Genomic DNA, 13,958 nt, shown 5'->3' with positions numbered 1-13,958 from the left:
GCGATTGCTAGGCCGAGCATGGAAAGACACGTCAGATGGGAAGCTTGCGCCCACTTGGGGTGGCCCATTCCGAGTTACAGAAGACCTGGAAAATGGAGCGTATAGATTGGAAGAACTCAGCGGGAAACCTATACCGCGAACTTGGAATGCTACGCATCTCAAGTTTTATTTCAGCTAAACTTTGTACGAATGAGCTGTGCACTCTTTTCCCGTCTCAGTCTTTTGTCCCAAAAAATAGAAAAATGGGTTTTGGCTGAGAGGGTTTTTAACGAGGCACATATTTTCATCAATAAAGTAACTCATTCTCTCCTATTCGCATTCTTTTATCTTCATCATTTTACCACAAAATGCTCTATGCTTAACGCGCTTATCCAAGGTCGAGTTCGAACCTTGGTAAAATACATTCGAGGTCGAGTACGAACCTTAAAACGCTAAAATTCGAGGTCGAATTCGAACCTTGATGAAACATGTTCTACGCTAAAATCTGAGGTCGAGTTCGAACCTCGGTATGATTAAGGTCGAGTTCGAACCTTCACAAACATTACTTAACGAAAAATCTAAGGTCGAGTTTGAACCTCGGTATGATTAAGGTAGAGTTCGAACCTTCACAAACATTACTTAACGAAAAATCTGAGGTCGAGTTCGAACCTCGGTATGATTAAGGTCGAGTTCGAACCTTCACAAACATTACTTAACGAAAAATCTGAGGTCGAGTTCGAACCCCGGTATGATTAAGGTCGAGTTCGAACCTTCACAAACATTACTTAACGAAAAATCTGAGGTCAAGTTCGAACCTCAGTATGATTAAGGTCGAGTTTGAACCTTCACAAACATTACTTAACGAAAAATTTGAGGTCGAGTTCGAACCTCGGTACGATTGAGGTCGAGTTCGAACCTCGGTACGATTAAGGTCGAGCTCGAACCTTCACAAAAAAACTACTTAACGAAAAACCAAGGTCGCGTTCGAACCTCGGCATGATCAACTCAAGGTGAAGTATCACCAAGTATAAAAGCATACAATAGACATCGAACGTGTGTCTCAAAACGCGCAAACAGCAAAAATCAAGCCCAAACACAAAGGCAAAGAAAAACGCAAACGCAAATAGACAAAGAAAAATATACATATACAAGCAATGTTCCACAGTTCCACACTTGAATTCAAAACAGAAAAATAAAGCAGAAAAAATGTAGCTAAGCTGTTACAAAATTGGCCTACACAGAGGTATTCTCGCTGGAGCTGTCCTTGACATCGTCTTCTTTGACAAGCTTCCCGAAGCGGATGACTTTCTCCACGTGCATGGCAGAAAGGTTAGATCCCGACACGAGGAGCCTGGCCTGGCGAGCAGCCTTGAGGAAACCCCTCTTATGCTCAATCAGAACCGAGCGCTCGGTCTCCTCAAGCTTCTTCTCCAGCGCCGCTTTCCCTGCCTCCAGCTTCGCGAAGTCCGTTCTCAGGGCGGCAATCTCCTCTTCCCTGCCACCGAGAATGACCTCATCGCGGAGACTCTCCTCAGCCGTGACAACAAGCTCGCCCCTCAGAAAGGTCACTTCGTCCTCTAAAGAGCGAACCCGGCCCCGGGAAGACGTCACCTCATCTTCCAAGCTCCGCACCCGGCCTCGGGACGACGCGACGAGCCCCTACATCTCGCCCACCTGGGAAGCATAATTCTCGTTGGAGCGCAGGGCAATCCCCAACGATTTTTGCACCTTGGCGAGATCTGCCTTCGCTGCTTGAAGCTCGGCACCCTGCATCTTCGCCTCCCCAAGGGCGGCACTCAGCACCTTGTTCTCCTCCTTTAGGACCTTGTTCTCGTCCTTCAGAGGCTGAACTCGACTCCTCAACCTAACCAGCTCCTCCTGCTGCGTGGACCACTTATGCTTCCAGTGGTCCACAATCGCCATAGTTCTCTGCAGAAAAACTTGGGCAGCGTCGAAGCTTTCCACAAGCCCAGCCCCGTCGATCAACCCTTGGTCATCCGAGGTCAGCGAACCTCGAGGGAAGAACTTCTCGGCAGTCACCCCAGCGCTCCACAGCGAGTTCACGTCGGTCGACGCACTCACATGGTCCAGTCGCACCTGGGTGAGGCCCTTCCCGAAGCGGTGAGCTATGTACTGGCTCCGGGAAGCCCCCTGCGACGATACTGACGGCATCGCCGAGGTGGCAGGCGTGGCCATAAGGACCTCAAGACTCGGCCCCTTACCGCGCGCCTCAACAGAAGTGGAAACGGGCGTCTCCTGCTTGGCGACAGGGGGGTCCACGTCCGGCATCTCCGACCTCGGAGGCACCTGGACCTCAGCAACGCCCCCTTCCTGCAAAAACCGACCTCATGTCAAGAAACAAGAGACTAACACAAGATAGACGAAAAAGCAAAAAGCGAGGTACTCACCTTGGCAGCCTGGGCGACTTGCTCAGCAACCAGGACCTCCACCTCGACAGCTATCCCTGCCTGCAAAGAGAGACAGCACCTCAACAAACCAAACCAAATCAACATAGAAGATAAATTAAAGCACAAAACACCTACCTCGGCAAAGGGAATGGCTTACTCAGCAGTCCCTGCAACAACCACTTGGGGAACCTCCCCAAGCGGAGGGCTCCTAGTGAGATCGACTGCATCAGCATCTGCAGCCTTGGAGGTCACCTCCTCCATTCCGCGAGGGGCAGAGGTCCCCCCGACCTCTTTCTCGCCCCTCTTTCTTTTTCGTTTAACCTTCAGGGGGGACATCTCCTCCTCCTGAGGCTCGGGAACCTCAAGGTCAGCAATGTTGTAGCGGTGCTTCAGCTCCTTCCACTTATTCTTACCCAGTATGCCATATGGCGGAACGCCTATCTTCAACTGGTAAAAATGAAGAAAGACGGGAAGGGACACCTCTATCCCTAAAACCGAACACAGGACTTGAAAAGCCCTCAAAAAACCCCAACTATTGGGGTGCAACTAGCAAGGGGCCGAGTTGACAAAGTTCAAAAAATCACACTCGAACTGAGTGAAGGGAAGGAAGACACCTAAATCCCTAAAAAAACAATGGTACATATAGAGGTGGGGAGGGTCGGTAGACTTCCCCATGTACACACCCTCACTAGCTTGACAAGGTTCAAGCCGGATCATCTGGGAAATGCATGGGTCACAAACTCTACAGGATTTGAAGATCCCATTAACCTCAAGAAAGGACCGAAAAACGCTTTGGACCCCTGCCATCTCACATCGAACCCAGTCGTACCCAGGAATACCTGGAACGAGGTCCGCTGGCGGCGCCACCTCCTTCTTTTTCCCGGCGGCGGCCATTCCGGTAGCCGCCGCCTTGCCCCGCGCTTTGCCTTTACCTTTGGCAGGCGCGGAGGAGCCAACACCACTTCCACCAGCCATTAAAGAAACAGAAAGACTCAAAGAAGGTTGGGAAAGAAGGAAAAAGAAAACTGTAGAAAGGAAGTACCTGGTACTCTTCCTCAGAAAACAACCCTAACAATGACAGGGTTACCGGAAATGACGGCGGAAACGGAGCAAATGGAGACGGAGGACAAACGGAAACGAGAGAAACAGCGTGCACAAGAAGCTGAGAAAGCGAAAAAAGAGTAAAGTGAAAGGAGAAGAGGCGCGAGGGAGAGAAAAAGGTTTCTCCAAAATTCAAAATGGTCACGCCACGTGTCAGCCAAGGGACGCGTCTGATGACACATTAATTGAAAATAATTATGACAAAGGCAAACCATCATTACATAACCGTCACTCCCATTAACGCGCCACTTTCACGTTCTTGGGAGATGACCAGTTATGACACATGGCATCTCAACAAGCACGCGTACGCGAGGGGTCACAGCCACTTGACGAGCTCGGTCTTAACTCCTCGACCCACGGTCTTTGGAGCTCGGGGGGCTAGTGTACTATCCGTACTGCAAGGCCGAGCTCCCAGCTCGGTATCGCAGCGCATGACGACCTCGGATACGCGCTACGTGACGTCAGCTTGTCACTTAACCAGATCATAACTGATCTGAGGAGATCTCGGTCCAGATGAGATTCGCTATCCAATTAGATCACAACTGATCTCAGGCCCAAGGCCCAACGCAACCCTAATCCACACTAAGGTACGTGCATTACTTATACGAGACATACACTCATACAAACCCTAACTTTGGCATCGGAGTCTCTTTTGCAGATACCACCCCCATCTTGGAACACCAACGTACCAGCGAAGGAAGCTCACCAATCTTACTCGGCAGATCATCCCTACCTCGGATTCCCGGTAAGAACAATATATATATATATATATATATATAACATCGATCCTTCATTATCCTGTGTATGCATATTATTATTATTATTATTATTATTATTATTATTATTATTATTATTATTATTATTATAATAATAATAATAATAATAATAATAATAATATATCTAATACATATACGACCCGAGCAACTGATTTTAATATATAGTATGGGAAATGTTTATTTTTTAACCTAAATTTGGTAAAATTTATCACTCAATTTTTTAAAATTATATATTTATCATTTTTTTGTGAGTTCAAATTTTGTCGCTCAATTTTCAGACATTTACAAATTTTGTTATCCCAATCGTTGTCTTTATTCGATAATTGATTTCTAATATAACACATTAATTATTAACATAATATGTTAATTTGACACATTAATTATTACGATCATACATTATATATTATACAATATTATTACTCATATGACATATTAAGAATATATGTCATTACTTAATATATCACGTTGGTTGTCAAATTACATAGACAGTGGGTGAAATATGATGAGAAAATGTATAAAAATTTAATGGTTAACAAAAATTTACCAAATCATGTAACTTTGTAGCGAAACTGTAATGAAGCCTATGCAAAATTGGCCTGACTTTGCGCTATGTCTCGTGCAAATGGTAGTTGAAGCTTTTAAAACCGTAACAACAAAGGACGATCGATCTTTTCCCTTTTACCTCAAGAGAGATCAAGTTGAGATCAGAGAGTGTTAGGCAATTGGCATTAAAAGAGAGAATAAAAGGATAAAAGAGAGAAATAAACAATACTAAGAGTATTTGTTTTTGGTGTATCTTAAACCTTACAAGGTGCCTCTATATATATAGCATAAGGAAGAGGCAAGCATTACAAACTAAGTGATGTGGGACTTAATAAGTAAGTTAAACTAAACAATGTGGGACTACTTCAATTTTAGAACTTAGACTACACACTTAACAATTCTCCCACTTGGAGTCTGAGTTCTAGTTAGCTTCCTTGTAAGCATCGAGTTCATATGCTCCTTCGCCTAGTGCAGCTTTCTTTATCTTCAATTATCCCTGAAGACCAGCTGAGGTAATGCAGAGCCTCAGCTTGTCAGTTGTAACAGTCTTAGTTAGCATATCTGCTGGATTTTCTGATCCTGAAATCTTCAGCAGAGATAATTCTTCATCATTTATCAATTCTCTAATGAAATGATATCTTAATTGAATGTGCTTGCATCTAGAATGGAAGACAGGATTCTTCGCAAGACATATAGCACTCTGACTGTCACTGAACAATGGAGCATTCTTTTGTTCTTTCCCTAATTCACTGAGAAAGTTCTTTAGCCAGATCATCTCCTTGGCTGCTTCTGAGATAGCTATGTACTCAGCTTCGGTAGTTGAGAGAGCAACTCTATTCTGAAGCTTAGACTTCCAACTCACTGCAGTTCTCCCCAAGGTGAAAATGTAACCAGTGGTGCTTTTTCTAGTGTCCAAATCTCCTCCCAAATCTGCATCAGAGAACCCTTGTAAAGTGAAATTACCTCTTTTGAAGAGCAAATTTATTCCTGAAGTACCCTTCAGATATCTTAATATCCACTTTACACCTTCCCAATGCTTCTTCCCGGGATTCGATAGGAATCGACTGACAACTCCAACAGCATGTGCTATGTCAGGTCTAGTGCACACCATGGCATACATTAAGCTCCCAACTGCTGATTAGAAATAAACTTTCTATATCTTTCTCCATAGATGCTTTACTCATACTCAAAAAACTCGGATTATTGATCCAATTTCAAAAACTTATGTTTCATAATTTTAGAACTCAGTTTGTCAATTTAGAATTGATTCTTCTTGTATACAAATTACGATAATGTATATTATACCGCAAATCATTCGTTTAGAGGTATAAAGGATTCCCTTTAAGTAACATATGGTACTCTTGACATGTGGTCCTTTTCTTCAACTGTCTCTGGAGATTGCTTCTTTGAGAGCTTCATGTGAGTTCCCAAAGGGGTGTTCCTGATTTTGGCATCTCCAACATTAAATCTGTCAAGAAGCTTTTCTATGTATTTCTCTTGAGACAACTTCAAGACTCCTTCTAGTCTGTTTCTAGAAATCCTCATGCCAAGAATTTGTTTAGCTGGACCAAGATCCTTCATCTCGAAGTGGTCTGTCAATTGCTGCTTTAGCCTGTTAATTTCTGTCATATTTGGCCCTGCAATTAGCATGTCATCAACATATATAGCAAGGATAATATAACTGTTAACATATTTCTTAACATAACAGCAATGATCCATGTCACATCTGCTAAATCCTGAGTTTTGCATAAACTCATTAAATTTTTTGTACCACTGCCTTGGTGCTTGTTTCAAGCCATACAAGCTTTTATGAAGCTTGCATACAAGATTTTCCTTGCCTGAAACTTTAAAACCTTCTGGCTGAGTCATATAAATATCTTCATCTAAATCTCCATGCAAGAATGCAGTTTTAACATCTAACTGCTCCAAATGAAGATTCTCTGCAGCAACAATGCTCAGTATGACTCTGATGGTAGTCATTTTTACAACTGGAGAGAAAATCTCTGTGAAGTCAATTCCTGGTTTCTGCTGAAATCCTTTGACCACAAGTCTCGCCTTGTATCTTTTTCTGCCATCAGATTCTTCCTTCAGCTTGTAAACCCACTTGTTTTGTAGAGCCATCTTTCCTTCTGGCAATTCAGTTAACGACCAAGTACCATTCTTTTGAAGAGATGTCATCTCATCCTTCATTGCTAACTCCCACTTGACAGAATCATTCTCCTGTATAGCCTCATCGAAGTATTCTGGCTCACCAGCATCAGTCAACAATAAATAGTGCAATGAAGGAGAATACCTTTCTGGTGCAACTGAAACTCTGCAGGATCTTCTCAAAGGAGGAGATGCTGGTTCTGATTCAACCTCTATATCTGTACTCTGGCTTCTGTTGGTTACGTCGCTTTCTGAAATTTCTTCAAGTTCTACTTTCTCAGAAGGCTCTGGCAACTTGTCTGTATCAATAGATTCTGCAGAAAATCTATCCTTATAAAATAGATTCTCATTAAAAGTGACATTCCTGCTTCTGATGATTTTCTTGTTTTGGTCATCCCAAAATCTGTAGCCATACATGTCAGAACCATAACCAATAAAATAACACTTTCTGGCCTTGGGATCCAATTTGTCTCTACTATCAGAGTCTATCAAAACATATGACACGCAGCCAAATACTCTTAAATGTGAAAGATTTACCTCCTTCCCAGACCATACCTCTTCAGGCAATTGATAACCCAAAGGAACTGATGGTCCTCTATTTATGAGATATGCTGCTGTGTTGATTGCATCTGCCCAAAACACCTTAGGCAAGCCCGATTGGATCCGCATGCACCTAGCCCTCTCGTTCAATGTTCTATTCATTCTTTCTGCAACACCGTTTTGTTCTGGTGTTCCTGGTATTGTCTTGATCATTCTGATCCCATGTTCTGAACAGAAGTTCTTGAATTCGTGGCTATTATACTCTCCACCATTGTCAGATTTCAGACTTTTCAACTTTAAACCTGTCTGATTTTCAACTTCTGTTTTCCATCTTTTAAACACAGAAAACACGTCAGATTTATTTTTGAGAAAATAAACCCATACCTTTCTCGTAGCATCATCGATAAAGGTGACATAATAGCATGAGCCTCCAAGAGATTTCACTGGAGCTGGCCCCCAAACATCTGTATGTACCAATTCAAGCCTTTCTGTTTTCAGTGTCTTTCCTTGCCTTGAGAAACTAATTTTTCTCTGTTTTCCCAAGATACAGTGTTCACAAGTGCCGACATCTACGTGCTTTAGTTTTGATAATTTACCCTTTGTCGCCATTAGCTTCATTCCTTTCTCACTCATGTGCCCAAGTCTTTGGTGCCACAAGAATGAATTATTGGCAGCCTCAGTAACTGCTATCATGTTCTCATCTGCAACCATGTAAAGTGACCCTCGCTTCTTTCCACGAGCGACAATGAGATTGCCTTTCTTGACTTTCCATGCTCCATCTCCAAAAGTGGTTTCGTGCCCTTCATCATCCAGCTGCCCTACAGATATTAAATTTCTTTTTAAGGCAGGGATATGTCTGACATTTTTCAGTGTCCAATGGCTCCCACTTGAGGTCTTGATGGCAATATCTCCTTTTCCAACAATATTCAGAGGTTTGCCATCTGCAAGGTAAACCTTTCCAAACTTTCCAGAAACATAGTTAGTCAACAATTCATTAGAAGGAGTGGTGTGGAATGACGCACCTGAGTCCATAATCCATGACTCAATAGGACTATCTAGGCTGCAGATTAATGCATCGTCTATCTCGTCAGTTGCTGCATTTGCGGATTCATCATCATCACGTTTCTTGTGATTCTTGTTTTTCTTCGGAGCTTTGCATTGATTGGTAAAGTGACCTCTCTTGTCACAATTCCAACAAACAATGTCATTCCGGAATTTTGGTTGACCTTTAGCTCTTGACTTTGATCTTCCTCGGCTGTTGTAACCTTTTTGAGTGGTTCTTCCTCTACTTTCAGTATTTAATGCTGAACTGGAAGTAGAACTGGAAGGTTCCTCGGAATCTCTCCTGCGAACATCTTCGCTCAGGATCAGGTCGCGAATGTCGTTGAGCTTCAACTTGTTATCCCTTGCAGAACTGCTGACTGCAGTAACAGTTGCAGCCCAACTTTCCGGTAATGATGACAATAGTATCAATGCCTTCACCTCATCTTCAAATTTGATTTGTACTGACTCTAACATAGCAAGAATAGTGTTAAAATCATTAATATGATTAATCACAAGGTTACCTTCTCCCATCTTAAGGTTGAACAACCGACGCATTATGTGTACTTTGTTGGCTGCAGATGGTTTCTCATACATGTCTGATAGTGTCTTCATCAGACTTGCAGTTGTCTTTTCATTGACGATGTTGAACGCGACATTCTTGGCCAATGTCAGCCTGATCACGCCAAGAGCCTGTCGATCTAGCAAGTTCCACTCTTCCTGTTTCATATCGTCTGGCTTCTCCCCTATTAAGGGTTGATATAACTTCTTTTGATACAGATAATCCTCTATCTGCATCTTCCAGAAGCCGAAGTCTTTACCATCAAACTTCTCTATCTTCACCTTCCCTTCTTCTAATGCCATTGCTCTGCTGCTGAGAAAAGCTCTTGCTCTCTAAACTGAGACTCTCTCCTCTTAAACTGAGGAATTCTGAGAAAAGCTCTCACTCTCTAAACTGAAGATTATTCTTTTCTGTTGTGGAAGATCAGATAAAACTGCAACCACAGAGCATACTAAGAATACTCTCCTCTCACTCTCTAAACTGAAGATTATTCTTTTCTGTTGTGGAAGATCAGATAAAACTGCAACCACAGAGCATACTAAGAATACTCTCCCGAACCTAGAGCTCTGATACCAGTTGTTAGGCAACTGGCATTAAAAGAGAGAATAAAAGGATAGAAGAGAGAAATAAACAATACTAAGAGTATTTGTTTTTGGTGTATCTTAAACCTTACAAGGTGCCTCTATATATATAGCATAAGGAAGAGGCAAGCATTACAAACTAAGTGATGTGGGACTTAATAAGTAAGTTAAACTAAACAATGTGGGACTACTTCAATTTTAGAACTTAGACTACACACTTAACAGAGAGAGCCTTCCACGTAACCAATATCACATCAAAGAAACACCCTACACACAAATACTGCTATATCTCTTTCACCGTTTATGGCAACCATATTTATTGACCAATGCATTGCATAATAATGGATAGCTGGATTATAGGCTCAAGCATTTAAATGGGTAATTTAATAGTTATATTCATATATAGTAATGTAAAATTAAGGGAGTGAAAAGAATAAAGTTATCAATATATATATATATATATATATATATATACGATTTCATTAAATAAATCTTATATAAAAAATATTCTTTAAAATTAAATTAATAGTAATTATGGTATTTAAAATGAAAATAATTTACATAAAACTGACAACGAATACATAAAAGAGAGAAGAACAAAAAGAAAGAGAAAAGTTTAAATTTTGAATAGGATAGAAAGTGGAAATTTTATAAAAAGGAAAATATAAAAAAAAAAAATTTACTCTTGTTTTTATTTGAATAGGATAGAATAGTGAATAAAAAATGAGAAGGTAACATGTATTATTATTTCTAAAAATAATTTTTATACTTTATCTTTTTATATTATCATTATTTATGTTTATTTCGCTAATTTTTTCCCAATTAAGGATATTATTGTGTATCATAAAAATGTTTTCAAGAATATACTTCTATAGAAACAATATATATTTCCAACTTTCTCTTATTAATTTTTTTTAGGCTAAATTATATTTTTGATCTTTTATGTTATTTTTTTTATATTCACTTTAGTCTTTTATTTTTTAAAATATTAAGTTTGGTTCTTTATCTCCTAAATTTAAATCAATTCAGTCCTTTAAAATCCTTTTTAACTGATTTAATACTTAAAACTTATCTAATAAGATTCAATTATACAAAAAAAATTGAATACAATTGAAATTCAAACCAAATGTGTTATAAATATTATGAAAATAATTTTTTTTTAGAAAATCTAATTTCATATTATTTTCTAGTTGTTCATGATATATATTTTTCACATGATTTTTATGTTTATAACTCTTTAGATTCAAATATTAATTGTATTTCATATATTTTTTTATATAAATGAATTTAATATTACAAGTTTTATGTCTTGAATAAGACAAAAATTGATTGAAAATTATGTCACAAATTGAAAATGATCATTATTTTAAAATGATTAAATTTATTTAAATATAAAAAATTAAAATAAATATTTTAAAACATAAAAGAAAAATAAATTTAAAAAATAAAATAAAAACTAAAAGTATAATTTAATTCTTTTTAAATCGTGTATACACAACTTTCATTAAACAACTTTGTTCAAATCAAATAAAATTATTATAAATCATAGAACTCTTTTTCTTAAAAAAATTATTTAACTTTAAACAATCTCACATAGTCGTCCTAATTGTTCTATAGCTTCCGTGGTCAACTTCCCTTTATGAAAAAATTATATTTTTATGAAAATTTAAGGTTAAATATATTACTTTTTTATACCTACTTTATTTAATTGTTTCAAATTAATTTCTCTATTGTTGAAAGGCATAAATGATTATTTTTAAAAATGATGTGATATGTAGTTCCGTCTAAAGACATTATTATTATTTTTAAATGTGATAACACATGTTATTATCATTATTATTATTATGTAAATTGTCTTATAATTAGAGAATTTCTATGGTACCTTCAATTATTGAGGGGTTTTGGTGATGTGTATCTATATGTCATTATTTAAAATCCACATCAATTTTTCAGTTTTTATAACTGAACTTCACGTTTTTCATTTTTTTTTATCTCTCTCATACTCGCTTCACTTTCCAGTTTTTCTATTATCTCTCTCACACTGGGTTCAATTTTGGGAGTTCAAGCTTTTTATTTTCTAGGTCTCCTTCTATCTTTTATGGGTTTGATAAGCCACTTTTTTATTTTTTATTTTTAACTTTTCTTTATGTAATATTCGTGAACTGTGGTTGATGTTGCTGTGAACGATTTTGTGTGTATAAAGCACTTGCTTTTGAGGATTTTTGTGATTTTGAGAATGCGACATTAGGGTTAATAAACTTACAATCTTCATGTAAGCACCCAAATTTTTTTCCCATTGTCTAAAATCCCCTTTTCCGATCTATTTCCTTCTTAATTTTGCATATTCGACTAATCTGGCAGGTTTTTATGTTTTCTTTTACTTAATTGCAATTTGTTTCCAATTTTTGATGTATCATTTTTAATTGACTTTTCTGCAATTGATTCTAATTTGTCCCTGGCTTCCTGTGAAAGTCTTAATCTTGCTAATTTTGACCATGCCCTTTGCAAAGGCTTTAAAAAAGGCTTTAAAGAATGCATATGTATTAGTAGCATATTTCTTCACCAGTTTCTTTGTGGAACCTCCATTGAACAGCTCCTGGTCGGAATGAAGAAGACCTTTTTATCTAGTAAATTCTTGAAGTATAGATTATCGAAATGGGTGGGAGTTTGAAGGTCAAGGGGTTTGAGTAAATCGTCATTTCCACTTCTTGGGCACTTGCTTTATAAGGACTTGGCAAATGAGGCATCAATGTCGGAATCATTGTAGATGTGTCCTCGGAATATTAAATTTGTACCCTTGCTTCCAAATCCCCTTAATATTATTAGACGAGGAAGGATTTTGTTCTGAATTATTTATTTCCTAAAAGTTAAATCAATTAATAAAAGTTTATAAAAAATTTTCTCATCTCCTCCCTTTATTTTTCTCCAATCAAATACTTTGGAAGAGAGGAATTTAAAAATGTGAATTATCCCGTGAAAGAATGAAATCGTTTAGATAGAAAGAAAATATTTACACTCTAGAATATTGCAAATGCATCACGTACTAAGTGCATTACACTTTAAGAGATCAAAAGATTGACTCTACCTTATTTCTTTTGTGTAGAGTAGCCTAATGTCCAAGCTCCATTAAATATATGCTAGAAGTGGTAAATTTTGCCTAACAATGTTTCTTGGGACTATTGACCATGCTTTTATTGTAGCCTTGTTTGTGATATTTTTGAGTGGAAGAAAATAGTATCGTCAACACACGACATGCATCTTCAAGAAAAAAACAGGTTTTGATTTATGATCTTTCGATGTCTCACTAGGGTAACATTAGTTCACTGACTCGGAGGAGGAGGAAATGAGTTCCTTATAAAGAAGCAATGCTTATGTCTTATTTCAACTGGTACTAGATCCTAGTCCCAGAAAAATTTTCATTGTTATAGCACCAAACAACACTTGAAACATATGTCATTATCCTTATTAATAATGCTTTAATTTTAGCAATATTCATTCTCACCATTCATATGGCATATAGCCAGTATGTATTCAACAACTCCAGACAAGGTGCTTTGATTTATTCAAATATATTTGGATGTAGCATGAAGATTTAGAATAGAATACAGATCCAGTCGTAGAGAACTAAAAGGTTGTCAAACAGAATATCTATGAAGAGAGTCTCCTAGTCTCGATAATATTTAATTATTTTTTATAATTACCTATTGTAGTTATATGAAAAACACATAGAAGGGGGGTTGAATATGTGTGTGTATGTGAATAAAGGAATTTAACATCTTTTTGCAATAGACTCTCTTTCGTCCAGTAAAATAATGTTAGTGAAAGCTGAACAGAAACTACTCAAGGTTGGTTTAACAAAATCATTTTCAGTCTAGGAGTGTCATCGTCTATTTAGATAAAATGCTTCTTTAAACGAAAATCATTCTTTAAGGTGACAAGTTGAACAAGTATGGTTTTCGTCTGAAGATGTTTTTAATAGACGATTATCATTGGACGAAGTTTTTAATATTTAAGATCAATCAAATAAAGTGCGTCTAAAACATTAAAGCATGGTGCAAGTATTTTTATACTGGTTCACTCATACTGAGCTACGTCCAGTCTCCTTCAAACGAAGGTTCCACTAGATAATCAATGAAGTACAAGTATTGTTTGTTTAGCCTCTTCAGGCTCGCAGTGAGTATTATAGACCATCCAAGTCACGACCACTCCTGGTCCCAAGTATTCTTAACCACTTCTGGCTCGTCAGCTTCACTCGTAGACCCTAGTATTCTTAAACCAC

This window comes from Cajanus cajan, chromosome 3 (assembly GCF_000230855.2).
Source record: "Cajanus cajan strain Asha chromosome 3, NIPB_CcT2T_4, whole genome shotgun sequence".
Taxonomy (NCBI): Eukaryota; Viridiplantae; Streptophyta; class Magnoliopsida; order Fabales; family Fabaceae; genus Cajanus; species Cajanus cajan.
The sequence above is the reverse complement of the archived record's forward strand: the minus strand, read 5'-3'. Positions refer to the sequence as shown.